General features: G+C 32.4%; 1 long non-coding RNA gene across 1 annotated transcript; it reads left to right on the plus strand.

Moving 5' to 3' along the window:
- The first annotated feature begins 301 nt into the window (after positions 1-301).
- Positions 302-11,693, plus strand: LOC127715061 (uncharacterized). The gene is made up of 2 exons (XR_007988104.1): positions 302-346; positions 9,685-11,693. It is a non-coding gene; the product is annotated as an uncharacterized LOC127715061 (long non-coding RNA).
- The last annotated feature ends 9,777 nt before the right edge of the window (positions 11,694-21,470 follow it).

Genomic DNA, 21,470 nt, shown 5'->3' on the forward strand with positions numbered 1-21,470 from the left:
AAAAGAACCGTTAATAAATTTCCTTTAAGGGAAAGATAAAAATAAGAAAATAAGTACAATAGTTTCGTTACAAATTCTTTAAAAATGATCAATCTTCTATTTAAATTTTACTTTTCCTTTGGATGGTCAAATGTTTATTGTGTAATCAAGTTTAAAATCCCACGCAGGAAATTCAGGTTATATATGTCGTTTATATCACTAATAAAAGTCAAAGTGTATTTATGAGGTAATTATGTTTGCAATATGAACTTCATATAAATTTAAATAGAAAAGATAGTAATATTTAGGGAAATCCCCATCACCAGGACCAAGTAAATAAAGTCGGAGTATACAACCACAATGGCAGGTAATAACGAATTTATTCGTGTTCTTTCCACTAGTTTTTTTATTCCACTCACAGTTCGTTAAAAACAAACTATAGAATATTAAACAACTTAATTCTTTAATAAAATATGAGCCAGTCTATACGAAAGTGTACAATAACGACAAAAATTACGAAATTCTAAAAAAAATTGCATAATTATTGGTAGCAGACTTGTGATCTATTAAACACAGTTACTTTTCCTCATACCCTTAAGCTATACGCACCTTTAAGTGCTGATCCCCCTTTTCTCCTTGTTTTATAAAGATTTTGGTGAATTATTTCACATATTTCATTATCAATGTATAGTTTAAACGTCCTTATTTGCCATTTGGTAATGTTCGATCCGGTAGCATTTAAATAAGACTCTCGCTAACAATGCTGATATCAAAGTAATCTAAGCGGGCAACCGATCGAATCCGTTGCAAGGACTATTGATTTATATTTTATTAATTTACTTAACTTCACTTTAATGTTAACTCCAAAAGCATAAGATGACATAATTTTTGCAATTTCCTTACGTTTAAATGTTCAATAACACCTTTTCTTCACTTTCTTCCATTGGTTTATGTTTCATCCGTCCTTTTACAACAAAATGTCCCAGGTGAGGGGGAGGATTGGGATCCCGCTAACATGTTTTACCCCGCCACATTCTGTATGGGTGTGCTTGTCCCAAGTCAGGATCCTGTAATTCAGTGGTTGTCGTTTGTTTATGTGTTATATATTTGTTTTTCGTTCATTTTTTGTACATAAATTAGGCCGTTATTTTTTTTTCGTTTGAATTGTTTTAAATTTGTCATTTCGGGGCCTTTTATAGGTGACTGTGCGGTATGGGCTTTGCTCGTTGTTGAAGGCCTTACGATGACCTATTGTTTTAATTTTTGTGACATTTGGTCTCTTGTGGAGAGTTGTCTCCTTGGCCATCATAACACATCTTCTTTTTTGTATTTGATATACTAAACCTTTTCACTAATATAACACGTATAACTACAAAATCAAAAGTGTTGTTCGAAACCGTTTGGAATAAAAAATTATCCTATGATGAAAAACCGTTTACAAATTACTTTTCCAGGGAACGACCATTTAATCTAAAAAAAAAGGGGGGTATGTTTTTGTTCTCACAAATATTCTGATCCAAATGTTAATGAAAAAAATAATCTGATCACGCAGATGACAAACCAAAATAATCTGAATCCAAATTTTCCCATATAGTGTTAAAATGTAAAAAGAAATAATATTTGATTGATAGCGGTGAAAAACAAAAATAAAACATTCTGACTCAGACAAAAAACCATAACCCCCTTTCTATATGAATTTAAATGGTTGCTCCCTTAAGCATGGTAAAGGAAAGATAAAGTAAGAAAATAAGCGCAATAATTTCGTAAAAAAAGACAAACTTACAAAAAGATAAATCTATAATTGAAAGGGTATTTTTGATTTAGAAAGCCAAATGTAAAGTGTGTTATTATTTCATAATCATTTTTTTAATTGCCACATAGGAAGTACATGTTATACATGTCTGTTATATCACTTGATAAAAGTTACAGTGTATTTGTAAGGTAATTTATTTTTGCCATATAATTTCATATGAACTTAAAATAGAAAAGAAAGTAAATTTTAGGGAATTCCCAATCACCAGTTCAGGTTAAACAAAGTTGTAGTTTTCAAGCAAAATGGCAGGTAATAAAGCATTTTATCGTGTTCATTCCATTTAAATGAAAAAATATAAAACATGTATATATAAGCTCAATATTTTGCTATGAGTAAGCTAAATGAAAGATGATGCATTTATTATGCCTACTGGAAAAACATTCTAGTTGGAACGAAAAAATTAAGGCAAAAAAATAGAAAGAAGATAAAAAAAGGAAACACATTATTTCTAATTTCATTCTACAGCAAGGAGTAAACAAAAGATTCCGGACGTTTGCAAGTAAAGTAGTTCGTCGGATCTTTCTGAAATTTGACCACATGTAAAAGACCAGTTTCATTTTCACGAAAACGTAGGTGTTGAATTTTCATTTTAACGTAATATATTAAGAGGAAGTAACTCTTTGGTTCTTTTTAGTAAGTAAATATCATCTTAAAGTACACTATTGGCCTTTTTTTCTCTGTGATCAAGACTTCACTGAAATTTTGAGATGATGAACAGCAATAAAACCGTTGTTCATGTTATTCCTTTGTTTTTTCTCATGTTTTCTGTGTGTTTTTTTGCTGAGCATGTACTGATTTTGTGCAATGAATGGATGCCGCATATCCTTTGGTTTTATATGACGCAATAATTAAATTTTGGAGATACTGGAACTGTTTAAACAATGATAATATGTTATTAAGAAGATGTGGTTTGATTGCAATGATACAAATATCCAGCAAAATTAATAAAAAGTAGATATATTCATTGTTCGACCAATAAAGTTTCAGTATAACTATTGCCGCAATATACGATCCAAAATGTTCAGTAACTAAAGTATTAAAACACGACCCAGAATATTCTGTAACCAACACTTATAAGTATACGAATCTAAATGTGTTGTTACCAACCCCATCAACATAAGAATTAAACTCTCCCGTAACTTATGATTTTAACATACGAATCAAATGTTTTGTAATTTACACAAGAAAAACACGAACCAAAACATTCAAAATGTTCTGTTACAAACACTATTAACACGCTAATCTGACACTCTGGCAATTTATACAATCATATTTTAGCTAGTATAAGTGACTTGAAAAAAACGACAAATTACGACAACCCAAATGTTAAATTTATATGTATAAGCACACGTGTTTTCTAAATTATAATTAGTAAAAGCTATTGTCTATAGTAATTCCGATCCCTTCTAAACCTCGCATTATATCTAAGACGACATACTGATACGTTAACAAAACCACGTCAAAACAACAAACATCATAAAAAAGCATAGTGTTATATATATTTATTATCTAGACTCATAAAAAACAAGCTATACTACTTCCATTATATAATTGCTAAAACTACATGACAGCATATAAAAAATATAACAATATAATCAATAAATGTATCTATGTTTTGGCTTTCTCGGGGGCTACTCACTTTATAAAAGATCTACCTAACTAAAACAACAATTTGAAACATTATTCTAAAAAAAAAATTATTAACTATAGGATGCGGTTGATACCTGCAACATTGTGCCGGCTGCGGTGGATACCAGCAGCGGGATTTTCGGCTGTGGTGGATATCAGCAGCGGGGTTTCGGCAGCGGTGAATACCAGCAGCACGATATGCAAAATAATCCCATGCTTACTTATAACATAATAATTGGAACTGAGAATTAAGAATATTTACTATACTGATGTATAAAAAAAAAGGCAACAGTAGTATACCGCTGTTCGAAATTCATAAATCGAATGAGAAAAAAACACATCCGGGTTACAAACTAAAACTGAGGGAAACACATCAAATATAAGAGGAGAACTACGACACAACAGAAACACAACATTTAAATGTAACACACACAGAAACCAACTATAATATAACAATGGCCATTTTCCTGACTTGGTACAGGACAAATTAAAAAAACAATCGTAGGTTGAACCTGGTTTTGTGGCATGCCAAACCTCCCGCTTGTATGGCAATGTTAAATATAACATTAAAAAGACAACATTACATGATAGGACTACAATACAAATAAATGGGAGATCATATAGGACAGAGAAACACACGAATAATAGCTAACAAAAGGTGCCAGGTTTAAAATTTAATACGCCAGACGCGCGTTTCGTCCACACAAGACTAACCAGTGACGCTCTGATGAAAAAAAGTTCGAAAGCCAAAAAAAAAAAAAAAAAAAAGAGTACAAAGTTGAAGAGCATTGAGGACCAAAAGTTCCAAAAAGTTGTGCCAAATACGGCTAGGGTTTTCTGCTTGGGATAAGAACATCCTTATCATTTAGAATAATTCATACTTTTGCAAACAGTAAATTTTTATAAATGTCTATATAATAGATATAAATGATAAAACTGGTGACTAACTACAAAATAAAAACGGATAGATATATAACCTAAACCAGCATATAAAAATTCACAGCCGCGTTAGCCAAATCGATAGACGCACAATTTTAAGGGACTTCACATTTATATTTCTAAAAATTTCCCAAAAAATAGGATAAAATTAGGATAGAATTTAAGATTAGGTTTGTAATGTTGATATAACATTTATTAATAACAATGAAAATTACAATACTAATTAATATCAAATTGTGGTAGTAATTAGATAATAATTGACTTGGGGGTAAAAAATTATTTCCCCGAAATTAACATGGCCAAATTGAGCAAATTTAATACCATTAAATGAGTGAAAGCCCCCATGATAGATACATCATTTATTGTGATTTATTATTTTGTAAATGTTTTGTATGTGCGAGGGTGTTCTCACAAGTTAAAATAATCAGTTGCATCATATATATATATGAAACCCAAATGCAAAATTTGAACATTAAATCAAATCTAACCTAAATTTATTAGAAATATGGAATTAAAATTGTTTCCATGTTTTTCACCATTCAAATGTCACATAATGTTACAAAAAATTACATGTGTGTCATACTAAAATAAAGAAACAATAATAATCTGTATTTGACATTTCAAGCTTTAAACTACCACAAATGAATTAGTTATGAAAACACATATCGTGCTGAGCTCTTCTCAATACTTTGGCAATAGTTCGTATGTATCGTATGCAACAGTCTGATGACCACCTGCCTAATGTTTGAATAATATGATCCTCAACACCACATGCTGCTGCGATGTAGCTGCTCCTATACGAAAGGAGTGACCAAAAAACTTAACAGTATTATAGCCAAGTATGTCCAATAGTTTTCTCAATGAAGAAATAAATGTTTCCCTGCTTAACGGCGATAATTGAAATTCATCCTCGACAAAAAGTGGAGATTTTGGTAAAACGCCAGTCTGATATCTTATAGACAGGTACTTACTCATTGTATCCACTGGTTTAAATGTGTCATTTTCATAAATAGTAATATTCACTCCTTGACAAAAGGGATCACGCTTAGATGATCGCAGGCGAAAAATGAAAAATTGTTTCGTCGGATCCACAGTGATATCTTGCAAAAGTACTGTACATGAATTATCATTATAAGACCGACAGGTAAATTCTCCACACCGAAGAAAACCGAAAAATGGCATTTTAAAAGCACACTGAAACATGAGGTCTAGCACTGGTGAAAACATTGCTTTCGATGATAAATCACAAAGCTTATTCAAAATTGATGATGTAATTGGTAATCTTTCATGAACAACATTGTTCTGTGTTTTTTAACACCCCGAAGAATAATTTGTAATCTGATAGCATTCGCCATAGGATCATATCCTAAAAATCTTATATAATAATGACGTACTCCGGCAAGATAGAGTTTAATATTCTTGTGTTTAGGATTAAGTGCTTTTTGACAGTAAGTTACTAAATAAACTAGAAGATCTTCTTTTAAATAAGGGAGATTAACTTCGGAGCACGGTTAACCATTCATGACCAAGAAAGTTCTGAAACATTCAAAAGCGGATTTATGTAGTCAATCTGGTGCTTTTGCTCAACGACGCATCCCATAAATCTTCTATTTTTAAATTCAAACCATCATCAGCTCTGAGGGATGCAGACAAGGAGTTGGTTTCGCGTTTGCATGTGGTGCCAAGGCACTGAACTTCACCATCTGGTAATGAGAAAGAGAATCAGCTTTACAGTTTTTTACACCAGGAATGTGTTTGGCATGCACTACAAAATTATCAATTGCTGAATGATAAGTGAGCTTTCTCATTAACTTCATCAAGCTTTGAAGCTTAGATCTACCCTTTTTTATAATATTAACAGCATAAGTATACAAGTGCATGTCCGCAGCATTCGTTATATTATCATTTAAATTGAAGGAAACACCATTCCAAATTTTTTAATTTTTGACCACATAATAAGATCTGGTTTACAGCTTTTAAAGTGCACATGGTGATGCAACTTTTTAACAGTAGTAGACAGTTTAATTAAGTGTGAAACAAATGATCTACTTGGCACTATAATTCTGAACGCAAAATTTAAAATGCCCTAGTTAACTGAATAACTCTCTTTTGGTGCAAGAATTGCACTTACTAAAGTATTCTATAATTTCTTGAATTCGTAATACCTTTACTAAAGGGAGATACGCCTCCATATTAATAGTATCTAAAAAATATTCCTAAATATTCTAATATATGACATGGTCCTTCATTTTCGTAACTGAAAGTGGCACACCTATAGACTTAAAAATATCTAAAAAAAGGATTTCACAGTTTGTTGAGCATTATTTTGTTCTGGTACAGTAACTAGAAAATCATCTAACAAGTGTAAAATGTGCTCTATATTGTAAATGTTCTGAGCAATCCAACAAATTGCTTGTGAAAGTGTGACAAATATTTTTGGGCTAGACCTGCACCCAAACACCTATTTATTAAAAAAAAAGTAATATCTGTCATCCCATTTGATTCCATGAATACATTAAAACGACCATAACATTGGCGACAGGGGCATATCTTTGAAGGCGTCGGCTATATAGGTTTTTAATAGCCAAGATTTAAAACCTACATGTAGGCTTTTGATAGTTCTGATAGTATCATCAATTGAAACATATTGCAAAGAAAATTCCTCTGTATCAATAAGTTCGTTTAAACTATGATTTTTTGGATCCTCATGAGGCGCTGACAAGTCTACGATCAAACGCTTCTTTTTATTGTATTTATCTTCTGCCACAACGATATGGTTAATGTGGCAATGTTTAAACGGAATAAAATAAAATGGTCCTTCTAAATAGCCTTTCTCTACCTCCGACTCTATTAATTTTAAAACGTGTGCTGGTTGAGATAACGCTGATCTTAAGTTTTTGCACTCAATAGAATTAGATGGTAATGTTGTAATACCTGTGGAAAATTCTTGAATTAACCCAGAAACTAGGTAATTCATTAATTCGTTATTTGGATGGTTTTCTAATTCATGAACTAAATTACTAATCACAATGGGTGTTGCTACTCCTAAACTAAGGGAAACTTGATCGTTTACATTTTTCTCTGCATATTGAACCCGATTTTGTGGGGTCGTAGTGCCTCGATTTTCGAACTCATAGAGACTGTTTTAGGGTGCTCTCGATAACAACTTAGACAAATATGTAAATTTTTACAATGAGATCTAAAACAACCTGTTTTCCCGTTGAAATTATTACAGATTTCCTTTCCTGACTGCTATGAACGCTCCCTGCCGTGTTTGTCTTGATCTGACCTATATAACCCTGTCGTATTCTAATTGCTGTTGTTTGACAGATTACAATAACTACTTGAGTGAAAAGAGCTTCTGCAAATGCTACATGTGTTAGGTTTAATGTTCGCAGAAATATTGCAAAATAAAGTGTTAGATCTGATAGACCAGTCAACAAGAATATTGATATGCCTTACATGAGCTGCCACATCAGCAGAAAACCGCTTATGGTACTCTTAAAATCCCTTCCCCGGATACCTGGTGGCCATATCAAACAAATCACGTTCATAAAAATCCAGTTCACTTCTTCGGTGTGGAAATGTTGTACACATTATGTTCTGAATGTCGAAAGCCTGAATAAATTCGCCCAGAGACAATGATCTTGAACATCTAGGGTCGGATTTATTGTTTTTGTCTTCACTCAAGCTTAACTTGTATGTTCCTGAACCAGAATAGTATGGTATCAGTAAAGATGTTAGATCAATGTCCATACTTGATACAACATTCTTTCGTAACTGGGGTGAAATTGTTTCCACAAACGGTAGAGTTTCTGCAGAATAGCCGTGCGCTGTTATCACCATGTTCCTCTAGTTACCAATATTTAAAAGCTGTTCCTTGCTTCCAGTGGCTGCGTTCGGTGCAGTTCGTGTGTTTTGCAATGCATTGCATGCTGACTGTAAATCAAAATTTAACCAAGATTGCCTTGAATTTGTAGAATTATGATTAATGAGATTGGATACACTTTCAACCGGAGCGCAGACATTCGGTGTTTCTGCGATTCTACTGGTATTTTCATTTGATCTGGCTTGAAGTAATGAATTGACCTTTCCTGTTAAGCCTGAAACATTCTGTTGAAGGGATTGTACGGTCGATGATAATTTTGACACAATTCCAATCAAAACACGATTGTCAGTACTGGGCGTGTTTTCATTATTATTGTTTGTGTTTGGTGCATCTTAGGATCGTGGATCCCCATCTACACGTGCGTTTTGCAGTGGCAATGCATGATGGTATACCGCACTACCATTTATTGGTTCCTAACCACGTATATCTTCGCCTCGTGCTTCCTTTCCACGTGCGTTTGTTGTGTTTGATTTGATACCTTCACTATCGGAATTTTCGTATCGTTCAAAATACGTACTACTGTCAAACGTTTTGCATTGATAGGAAAAGCGATATTCTTTTTTTATAACTCTGCTTTCAGTCTAGCAATTGTCCAATTTTTAAGTAATGTAGAATTAAAGATTGCAATATTGTTTTTCTTTTTTCCTATTCGGACCCATTGCGTCCGTGCATGTGTATAAATGTAATGTTTAAAAGCAATATAGGTGAATAAATAAATAAACAGACCTCAGTTCTATGAATAATAAAACTCAAAATCAAAATATAAAATAGCACATATCGTATGAATGAAGACTTCTTCGTAGTACAAACACGTGGATTGTTCGAAGTTTATTCCATGACCCTTTTCCTGACATTTTTACATCACACGGGATAACTTATTCGAGTTAATACTAAAGTCAGAAAAAGCCAACACTTATAGTTTTATGCAGAGCAGTTTAAATACTGAAACAAGTTATTTTTGTAATTAACTAAATCATAAACAAAATAAAAATCTGCGACAACGAACTGGCAGCTTAAAACGAGCTTATTAATACTTTACTTATATCTCATATCTGTTTGGCTAACAAATCTTCTAAAAATATATCATTTCTCTCAGTAATTTCTAAAAATATCTCTGTTCTCTCAATTAATGTTCTATAAATATCTCACCTGACGTAGGCAGGAATTATTTATCGTATAAACTATAATTTAAATCTTTAAATTACCACTACTGTCATTAATACAAGCATTCAGAAATGACCTGTTACTATTGATATTTATAAGTAACGAATACAAATAATATGTAACCACCTTCATAAAGATACGAAACGAAATGTTCTGTAACCATATTACATTAATTTTATAAACTTTTTATCCAGAAAAGATGGAAAAAACACATCCAATAAATTTAATTTTTTACACTTTTTAATTCTACTCTTTCAATTTCTAATAACAGAATCAACAACAAAAAGTGCATCAATGGCACTGTATCGATATCTATGCCAGAATATTGTTGGAACAGAGGAGCATGTAAAAACAATCCGAATGATGAACAATGTCAGAGATTATTTACACAGCTACAACAGAGGGGAAATGATCACCAGCGGGAGTTTCGGAGAAGGACTTGCGATGCGAGGTAGTGATCTTGATTTTATGGCGGGTTTTAAACAAGTTGAGATCTTTGAAGACACAAAAATTTATTCAAATGTTAATAACATAAATTTCAAAATGGAAATGAAAGATACTCAGCCAGGTTTCACTAAGTTGCGTCTTGTGCACAGTTATGACCCTGGTATCTTTACAAACTGCGACGAAGTAGGTAGTGCTTTTTACTTTTCAAACCTTTCATTCAAACAAAGATTGTCAACCGAAACTCTTTCGACTATACATGGGCCATGTATTTCCGATAAAAAAGGAGTATATGACGTTGCCTACTGTTTACATAGCAAATTATGGATAACACTAGCAAACCAATGGATCACAAGATACAATAATTCATGGCCGATATACGATGTTAAATAGGATATTGTAAAACATGGGGTTCTCTTTGTTTCCGTAGGCATGAAAGGATCTACACAGGAGGAATTAGAATGGCGAATATCATTTTCCGTTGGCGAAAAACTACTTATTTATTCATTTACACATACACAATTACTATGTTATTCACTTTTGAAAATTCTTCTTAAAGACGTTATAGCTTTAGACATAGATTGTAAAGAATTACTTTGTTCATATTTCATGAAAACAATTTTGTTTTGGATATGCGAAGAGTTGCCTTCATCAGAATGGAAACCTGAAAACTTGATACTTTGTTTCATGAAATGTTTAAGGAGGCTCGTATATTGTGTTGAATACAAAGTTTGTCCTCATTATTTCATTCCCTAGAATAATTTATTTGAGAATAAGATACAAGGATATGCACAAGAAACACTTCTAATAAAGTTGTATATTCTGATAAGTTATGGTTGGCAATGTATATTATTGTCAGACCAAGTCTTGGACTTAAATGCAGTGGCATCTGATATAAGTGAGGAGTCAAGTTATTTATATGTCAAGGGTGTACATAGATTTTCAAACTCACGTACGTTTTTTTCAGACATTTTGCAGGAGACTTTTGATTCTATTTTGGAAAAAGTGATGTACAAGTTGTATAGTAAGAGTTCGACGATCAAATACCTGTGCATATACTATTTGTCAAATTGTTTGGTAAAAGTAAGCGATTTCTGCCATTGGAGGATGTGTCCCGTAATAAAGTTACTTATAAAATGTGCAACACTTACATAAGTACCTAATTATCAACACACATCATGATGCCGTATCTGGATGGCTGACATTAGCAACATTTGTCTACAGAAGAAAACAATACAATACATCTCTTCACATTATTCAGTATTCTCTGTTGAAATGTACACCGGAAAAACTTCATCAATTTATGCAGTTTTCAGATATGCATTATGAGCTATTTAATTTGCAAGTATTTAGGAATATGCATATTGTTAAGTTATGGAAATATTTACTACTAGATTTAGTGGTAATCAAAAACTCTAATTTACAACCTGATGAATTACAAATTGTAGTAGAACAAATTATTCCTCCAATAGTATATGCTCACTTTCTTCGTTTGTTGTGTCATTATCATTTGAAAGATAGCAAGGAATGCTGGGATTCTCTCAGGGATCTCCAGTTGACTATAGAAGAAAAGTATTTTATAGCAACTCAAATGTTGAAAGGTTTATCTTACAACATCCTAGGTATAAGTTTTCAATTGTTAGGCGACTTGGAATCAGCAAAACAAGCATTAATGCAATCCAAAAAATTATGTCCAGATGAAAAGTACAACAGCGCATTCCAAACATTGTCATTGATAAGCTGATGTGATTATGATTATGTTCCTTAATATGTGGATAAGCCTATTAATATTACTTTTCTATAAAGTGTACTTCTAATTAAATGCTAAGCAAAGTATTGTTTCTAAATTAATGTATACTTAGTTACTGTTATTCTTAATGTTTGTAAATTAGAGAAAACTCAATGTGTCTCTTGAGCCCGCAAGCAAAACATTTTTAGGAGCCGAAATTCAACAATGAAAGTCCGCTAAACTGTTCAAAGTAAATAAAACCAGTGATTGCGACAAAACACCGCAGAACGGAACAAAACATTAACTCGAACTGTAACTCATCATAGTAAAATCATATACTAAAAATAAGCTCAATATGTGAAGGCCCTAAGAACAAAACACCGAATGTCTATTATATTTATTAACTTTTCAAATTCAAAGCCTGTAATTCCGTCAAAAATCAGCGGAGAAGACTCGCATACTAGTAATAAGCTAAACGTATGAAGCCTTTTCTACGTATAACTGTTTGTTATGGAATAACAGACTGGCGGATAAGGGTAATACTAAATTGCCTTGATCACTGTACATGGGAGCAAAACAAATAATCAATAATTAGCAATCTTTAAGATATATTCATTGTATTCAAATCAGTACCTCTAGACTAAGATGTACATGTATAAAGTTATTGGTTCTTTTTTTTAAATTTGAAGATGATTATTATGTTGCTGCTTCTGCTGCCGATGATGACGTTTGTAATTTTGATTTAATTCTTAATCATTATTCAACTATCCATGTACGTACTTCCTTTAAAAAAAGATATGGTAGTTACATGTATAATGAAAAAAAAATTAGAGGAAAGAATAGGAAAAAGGAAAATAAATAACTTCCGAGAATCTCATCCTACAGTATGGAGTAAGGACAGGATACAGGACGTTCGTATGGAAATTTTATCGTCGAATATTTCTTACAACTGAGAACTTACCGTATCGTATTTCTATGATATGATTAATGTTTCCTCATTTTCGTCAGGAATTGCTTTGGACTTGTTTTCTACTATTCGTATGATTTTCTCTATATCCCGGAAAAAGACTCAGCTTCCAGCTCTGTTGTCCTGCATCCTCCTTCATCGGAGCACGACCTCATACCACAATGGAAAGACAGTCTAACAATATTGCGTATTCTACTACGGTTTAGATAAAACCGGTGAGTTTACGTCACCTCTTCTTACAAATTTTGATATACAACATGAACACGAAACGTTATCTGCATATCAAATATTTGTGAACTTTTAAGAAGTATAATTGATTGTGTAAGCCCTCTGCTGACTATACTTTAACATTAGAAATAAAAAGTACAAAACAAATAACACGACACAAAACATTTAGAAATATTTTCACATGTGGGAGTAGGGGCAATAAGGCCCTTTTTTGGCCCAAACATTACTGCAATTTTGAATGTTATCATTCATATTCTTAAATTACTGAAAACTTTACTAAGGTACAAGGTATTCATAAAATCAAAACAAATTTGACAACATGGCAACAAACCATGACTTAATTTGCATATTTTGTAAAATTTCGTGATTTTTCTTGTTTTTTATCAAGTTTTAAGTATATTTTAGAGTGAAAAAGTATGTGTGCACCCAAGAAACAACTTTATATTTGGTGAGATTGTGTCAATAGTTTTAATAAAGCTTCTGTTAAAATTATTTTGTTGTTTCTTGGCTGCGCACGATGTTTCCACAACAGAGGTAATGATAGAAAACTGCATAAATTCTGTATTTTTCATCATTTTTGTGAAAACAGTACATATTATAACGTAATTGTGACGTCATCAGATAAAAATCTTTTTGTTTTTCATTTCTTGACTATATGCATTTCTAAACATTATGTGCCAATTTGGAATAGTTATCAAACATTTTATTGTCTTGGGCCAAAGCCAGGCCTTAATGCCCCTACTCGTAAGACAGGTTTAAATTTTTCAAAAAATGGACGTTTTGGTATTTCTGTTATCGCAATATATAAAAAAAATGGCCACTTTTTGTTTTTTTAGTAACATATATCTCATCTTACGGACCATTATCGGTTTGAAAATTGCAAAATTTTACAGGATGTCGATTCTCTTGCTGCTTCTACTACTGATGATGATTTTGATTTTGCATCTTTATAATTAGCAAAATATTCATATACGGTTCTTTCATAGATATTCCGACAGGCCACATAGTAATTTATTTGTAAGCCTGTGCCGTGAATAAAATTACTTGGATTATTCGTATTCCTTCCCGTAGAGGCATCACACAACCAACCTTATTTGGGAACGGTAGTATTATCTTTCCGGGAATGATTTGTCTACTCTGCAGAATTTTGGACAGTTATATGGCTCCAATATAGTCAAATCTGATTGATGACTTTGTGGTTGTTTGCAGGCTACCTGAAATCTTTAAATCGAATATTAAAGGATCTGTGGCCCTTAAACATGTTATAGATCTGATCAATTTTGAACTGTATAGTTTGCCTTGATGTAACCTAGTGACTAAAGTAGATTTTCTAAAGTGACCCTCTGACCATAAGGGGTACTCTTTTGGAGCCTCAGTTATTTTTATACAATTTTTCTTATTTGAAGTTAAGTACTTATGAAAGGAGTAGGTTAAGAAGAACCCCTTATTTGGCCCCAAAATATAGCAGTTTTCCAAATTGTTAAAATGTAAATGTTTAGCTAGTAATTGGAAAAGAGGGACGAAAGATACCAGAGGGACAGTCAAACTCATAGATCGAAAACAAACTGAAAACGCCATGGCCAAAAATAAAAAGACAAACAGACAAATAATAGTACAGATGACACAACATAGAAAACTAAAGACTAAGCAACACGAACCCCACCAAAAACTGGGGGTGATCTCAGGTGCTCCGGAAGGGTAAGCAGATCCTGCTCCACATGTGGCACCCGTCGTGTTGCTTATGTTATTACAAATCCGGTAACTAGTCTAATTCGGTAAGTCACATTCGTGAAAAGGGAAAGTAGAATACTTCTGCTACATATATATGAGCTGTTTTTTGACAATGCAATGCACATATATCGGGTACTAGCATCACTAAGTCATGCTAAATTACTGAAATCCTCACAATTTTAGCATTTTAGTTAAATTTTAGACGGTTTTTGTCTTAAAGGAAGTGGCCGCATTTGTGTTCATTCTTCGTATTTAAATGCATGTTGTATTTGATGATAATCCATAACATATATAAAGGTTGTGAGTGAACACGGATGCGGCCACTTTCATTTTTGACAAAAAACGTCTGAAAAGTGACATATTATGGTATATTCGATATATTTTTTATATTTTAGCTTGAATTTGAGCGTATTCAAGGACTAAATCAATTCACATAAACTAATTGAATTGACTGAAGTAGACACTTAAATGTTTAAAAAGTGTCCAAAATCTATCATCAGAAGAACCTGAAATTTGAGGCCAAAATCAGCCCTTACCGGACCTACTCCTTTCACAAACCCACTGTATCCTCATGAAAGCCTGAATTTGGAAAAATCTGGCTAATTAACTTTTCAAAACAGGTTGTGGAATTAGCTGGTAACTGCAAATAATTTTACATATATGTGAAGTGAAGATGACAATTGATTGACATGTTTTGGTCCATATTATTAACTGAAATGTTTAACGACTTCTAAGCTAAAGAATGTTTTGTTTAAAGAAAAGACAAACAATGTGACTGTCATCTCAGTAATTGAATGATATTAACAAATACCCCCTCGCGTCTAGCAAACAACAATGAATAAAAACATAACTGGCTACTGTGTGATAATTGACCTACAGATTTCACGTCAGTGACATAACCATTTATACAACATGTGCAATGTCAAATAAATTAAAAAAAGTTAACTACAATGATATGAGTATAATGTAATAAATGTCATTTTGAAATATATATAAGTTTGTTACCCTATGTGTTGTGTACCATGCTGAATTTGCAAAGTATGAATGTTTAAAATTGTCATTGTTATGTATCCCTGTCTTGTTATGTATCTGTCACAACCAATGTCCATAGTATGAAAACTGAATTTCATCTGTGGTTTAGGTTGTCTTATATATTCCTTTTAATTCTGTATTTAGACAGCACTTCGGTGTTATCATGTGTTTCTATTATATAGTCATTTCTATAAATTTACTGTTTGCAAAAGTATGAATTATACTAAATACTAAGGATATTCTTATCCCAGGCAGAAAACCTTAGCCATATTAGGCACACCTTTTTGGAACTTTTGATCCTCAATGCTCTTCAACTTTTAAATTTGAATGTAGATTTTTGGCATTGACATAACGCCAGATACTTAACTTAAAAGACTTACTCAGAAAATAAATTACTGAATGTTATGTTTGTAAGTGAAAAGTAGAGTTTACACATCAATTGTTTTTTTGATCTCTTCAAGAAATAAGACAAAACCTCAAACATGGAATTATTACCATATAATAAATAATCGATAATACTAAAATTCTTTTAGAAAAGAATGCAAATTATTTACACTTCATTTTATGAATTGAAATTTTCCTTTTTTAACGTTTTTTTCTTCAAATCTAGATTGAAAAAATATTTGGCTTTGACATAACGACAGACTCTTAACTTGGAAGTCTTACTCAGAAGACGAATATGGTTTGTTTGAAAGTGAAAAGTAAATTTTACACATCAATTGTTTTTGTTATCTCCTCAAGAAATACGACAAAACCTCAAACATGGAGTTATTACTGAATAATAATTAATCAATTATAGTATTAAATCTTTGAGAAAAGAATTCAAATTATTTACACTATATTTTATGGATTGAAAGGAGTATGGCCACGAAGTGCCGATATTGGCCCTGTGAAGTGACAAAAAATAAAAGAGAAATAAGGTGGATCCTTTATAACTAAAACATATCTACGTATATCGTTATTTGTTATTATAGTGTAAAATCATATTTTTGTGACGTCATTAATGTGACGTAATACCCGGAATCAAACCGGAACGCTCAAAATGTCCAAATTCTTAAAGAATTTCACACTTCCTGGTTAAATTTCGCATTGGCCACAAGCCTCGACCAAAGTAATTTTACTCTTATTTTGATTGTTTTACACTTTGAATCAGTTTGAAACAATATTTAGCATGGTCGAGGCCTGTGGCCACATCGAGATTTTAACTTTTGCTAACAAGCAAATCCTGATTCAAGCCGCCATTTCCGAGGTTTCGATAGATTCTGTGACGAATAACTGTACAAAGAGTTTGTACAGATGCTATAAATAGAAATAAATGTTGCAATTATTTATTTTTTGATTTATAACAAACAAAAAAGAAAGAAAATTGAATAACAAATTTTGTTTTTAGCGAAGCTTTGTTAAACGCCGACCCGGCGAGGTTTTTAAACACGGATAGATGTGTCCTTTATTAGAAATCAAGACAAATTGGTGGAAATAAAATTGTTAATCTCCAAATTATTTTAAAGGTCATTTCCACGTCATTTTGTAATAATTAGCCCGATTTGCTACAAACAAAAATGGGACAGTTTTAAATTAGAGCCGTAGTTTTTCTTCGTAAAATTCTACATTCAGCAGATCGATATGGGTGTCAACTTCAAAATTTAATACAGCATTCCTTTGGGATACACGTATTTTGTTTTATAAAGACGAAACCGTCGAAATGTAACCTCCGTGGAATGTAATCTCATGTTTACGCTTTGGTGAAGTGCTTTCTTTCACGTCCGCATTTTCTATCAAATATGGCATGCCAAGGTAACATTTTAAATAATTACTGCGGATGGAATAAATAAATTTCAGAACTATGAACAATAACATACATTGAAAATCGTACGACATAAGAAGAAACCAGGTGTGAATTTTGATATTACATTGCACTGTGGTTAAAAAGCTTTTCAATATTTTTTTGATTAAAATAAAAATTACGACGACTTAAGAGGACATGGTGTATACTGTCCGTGACATTCAACCATAACAAATATTTGTTTGCAATGCAAACTGAAATAAAGATGAAACAAAATTATCCGGCACAATGATATAGCTTGGGTGACTTCAAATAAATATCTGATATTCACGCGGGATAGCGTGCATAATTTGTCAGAATGCATATACAAGGAGCAATTGTTTATTTGGTTCCTTTTTGGTGATCTCTTTTAAATTTGGGTGAGACTATGCTACAAGCGACCAACAAAAATGGCTGCTTACTATGAATAAAATATCTATGAGATATCTTTATATTTCTTATTTTTTTTTTTCGGTTTTTGTGGTGGCCCGAGGTTCGTGTTCAATCTGTAGTTACCTGTTTTTATATTTTGTTAGTGCTGTTTTTCTTTTTGTCGCCTCTTTATGTTCATGGTTTTGTATGATTTTATTAGGGCCCTGCTGAATGTCGGACGCCCTATAGTGATCAGTCTGTCCGTCTGTTCGTCCGTCCGTCCGTAACAAATTGTGTCAGCTCTATATCTAGAGAACCGTTATGATTTCAAAGTTTATACTTGACATGTATATTAACCAACACCAGAAGGTGTGTCATAATGTATGTACAACTTCCTAGCTCAAAGGGCAAGGTCAAAAACTTTGATTTTAGTTGACAACCCCATGTCCTATGGTAAAGATCGTGTCCGCTCTTTATCTTGAGAACCGTTATGATTTCAAAGTTTATACATGACATGTATATAAACCAACACTAGAGGGTGTGTCATAATGTATGAACAACTTCCTAGGTCAAAGGTCAAGGTCAAATACTTTGGTTTTAGTTGACAACCCCATGTCCTATGGTAAAGATCGTGTCCGCTCTATATCTTGAGAACCGTTATGATTTCAAAGTTTATACTTGACATGTATATAAACCAACACCAGAGGGTGTGTCATATTTTATGTACAACTTCCTAGGTCAAAGGTCAAGGTCATAAACTTCGGTTTCAGTTGACAACCCCATGTCCAATGATAAAGATACAAAGTTTTTACCACACATTATTCACAGCGGGGCCCACAGAGATGGCTCTCATCTCAATGATATCTAGTTGATCTTATGATTATTTATCCCCCCCTTGGAGACTTTTCTCTCATTTTCAATGACAACACATGCAATGTCTTGTTTCCTTGTTGAAATAAATTCTCTAAATTGCTCTCCGTCATAAATATGTATGAAGTATTTGCCACTGGGCGTTCGTCAAACAACTATCAATCATATCTCCTCTAAAGTTACAGTACATGATGATTTAAACATAATTTAATAAATGGTAAAATATTTCAAAATCTTTTGAGCAGATATGTACGCATCTATTATTTTTTGGGGAAATAGAAAAAAAAAGAATATTGAAAATCAAAGAAACACAATCCATTTTACTACATGAGTTGTTTGTCTCATGATGATGGATGACTGTTTAACGTCCAGCGGCAAGTTAGATGCATATTCCTGACGAGAACATGTTAATTTGCTCACATTGCCTTTATAATCTGGTATCTAGGGTATACAAGACATAATCTGGACATCACACATAGTTAACTCGTGCAATTATATTCTAGGTCTGTTTGATTTCATATTATAGGTTACATCAATATGTTAATAATCGTTTTAACCTGTATAAGAATGAGCTTTTGTAGATCGATTCAGTCAACCAAATGGTTTACCCTTGTTTCACTTCAAATGCTGACATTCTTTTTCTTTTAATAGCTGAGCATGCCTAGTTCATGCGTAACCCATCTCTAGCTAAGGGGTCCAATTGAAGTTCACATGAATACGGATCTAATGAGGTCAAATTATTCACTTGCAAGTGAATATTTCATAAGCGATGTTTCTTTGGTTTTTTTTGACAAAACCACCAAACTGGCTGCTAAAAGCGAATTATTATTTCACTTTCAGTAATGATTGAACAAAAAAAAAATCTTTTTTTCTTCTATATATCATAGCTAATGCCCGTACACGAGAACACGGATCATAAAATAATAAAACTATTTGTTCTTTTAAAACGTAATTGATAGTCACATGCAAAAGTCGGATAAATTTAGCTGAATATAGCTAAATCGCTAAATGAATTCGTCCACAATTGACAACTGAGAATGAGAATCAGTTTTCTGTCAAATTTTTGAGTTTTTTAAACTATAGGCAGTGGCTATTTTGACGTCGTCTTTGATTAAAATATCTGAATTAAAACTAGCAAAAAAAGCATATTTCGATAACAATGTCTACTTTGCGGGCCCAGACTATTTTGTGAATTTGTTATTTTACCGGTTCTTTGTAAAGAGTGAATTTTAATATTTACTTTTGAAAAATACTACGAAAATGTGCATTGTCAACATAAAAGAATCAAATTGGTATTCGACATATAGTTGGATAAGAAAAGTGTCACACTAGTTGAGATACATATAATCGTTTAAAAACATTTATGAGTCCAAGTGAAAATAAGAATTTGAAAAAAGGAATAAAAATAAAAACTATTGGGCATCCATTTGTAGCAATGAAATCATATCAAAACATGTAGTTGAAACACTTCTAAAATCAGTCTAATACTACATGTATGCATAAGAATAGAATATCAGATTTTAAACTATTCTATAAAAAAGATGAAAGATGAAAATCTCATAGCATATAGATTTGATAAAAACGTTATACAGTCTAAAAAAATCAATCACATAGTTTCAAAATAAAAAAAGTTTAAATTAAATTTGCTTTTGAAATAATAGTCAGTTTTGAATTGCACATCTGTAAACAAAATTCGTATTTACTGGCATGCTGGCTTCCGCTTACCGAGAGCTGGCAAAATAGCATATTTTCAATTTTGGCGGCGCCGGCAAAATAGCCACTGCCTTTAAACTATTACTTTGTCTAGTATAAAAGTTCTGGGAAAATATAAAAAGTATTCAATGAACCATCTGAGTAAAATTATATTTATATTATAAAATTGAAATAGAAGCTATCTCAATTTTTACAGGTGACTACACATTTCATGCGCTTTAGGTACAATTACAGAGAGCAGTATGTGGCCAGTGACGTATGAATGGCAGTATTATATGAAACTATTGTTCATTCAAATGTTTAATTCTGAATGTTGATTTGAGAGTTAGCATGTAATCCTCCGGAATGAGATTGATGTTTAAGAGTGCACGTGTGGTTCTGGTGTCTGATGACTTTTGTACAATTATAATGTGTTCTATGATTATTGAAGTACATGTAATGCTATGTACTGTCTAAATACATTGTTTATCTTTATCTGTGATTTCATCTTTTACTTCTTTACTAGAAAAAAAACTTTCTGTGTTTAAGGAATCACGGGTTTTCTTTCCATATACAAATAAGATGATGTGGTGTGATCAACTATCCTCATACATTTTTTACGACTGTACTTCGCTCGCCAAGCTATTTTACAGCTTTCAATCTTCAGATTCCTTCTGCCCAATAGAACTTCAAGACATTCATTGCTTATGTTTTAAAATCCTTTATGACTTTTAATTTAATCAACGCTACAGAATTTTGTTTGTTAACATGGTATCTGCAACTTCTATTTTGTGAATATCAATGCAGAAAACGAGTATTTGGGCCACTTATACAAAATTTAACTGAAGCGCTTATGTGCAGCTTAAACCTTAATATTAGTAAGTTTTTGTTAATAGAGTTGAAAAAACAATATATATGGACGAGTTTTAAGAAATATTTTGTAAAAAAATTCTTGTGGTAAAATGATTATAAAGTTAGTAGAACGTTATTGAAAACAATTTTAACGTTACGCGCAAATGGCTAAAATGTCATTGTACCTTGTCTTTTCTGACGCCCTGGAAAATTATACAAACACAGTTACAAGTCTAATGGTTATCATTTTATGAACTATACTAGTTAGTGATCCTTCTGCAGTAATTTTTTCAATTTCTGAGACAGGGCCGTTTTTAA

This window comes from Mytilus californianus, unplaced genomic scaffold, assembly GCF_021869535.1.
Source record: "Mytilus californianus isolate M0D057914Y unplaced genomic scaffold, xbMytCali1.0.p SCAF_9, whole genome shotgun sequence".
Taxonomy (NCBI): domain Eukaryota; kingdom Metazoa; phylum Mollusca; class Bivalvia; order Mytilida; family Mytilidae; genus Mytilus; species Mytilus californianus.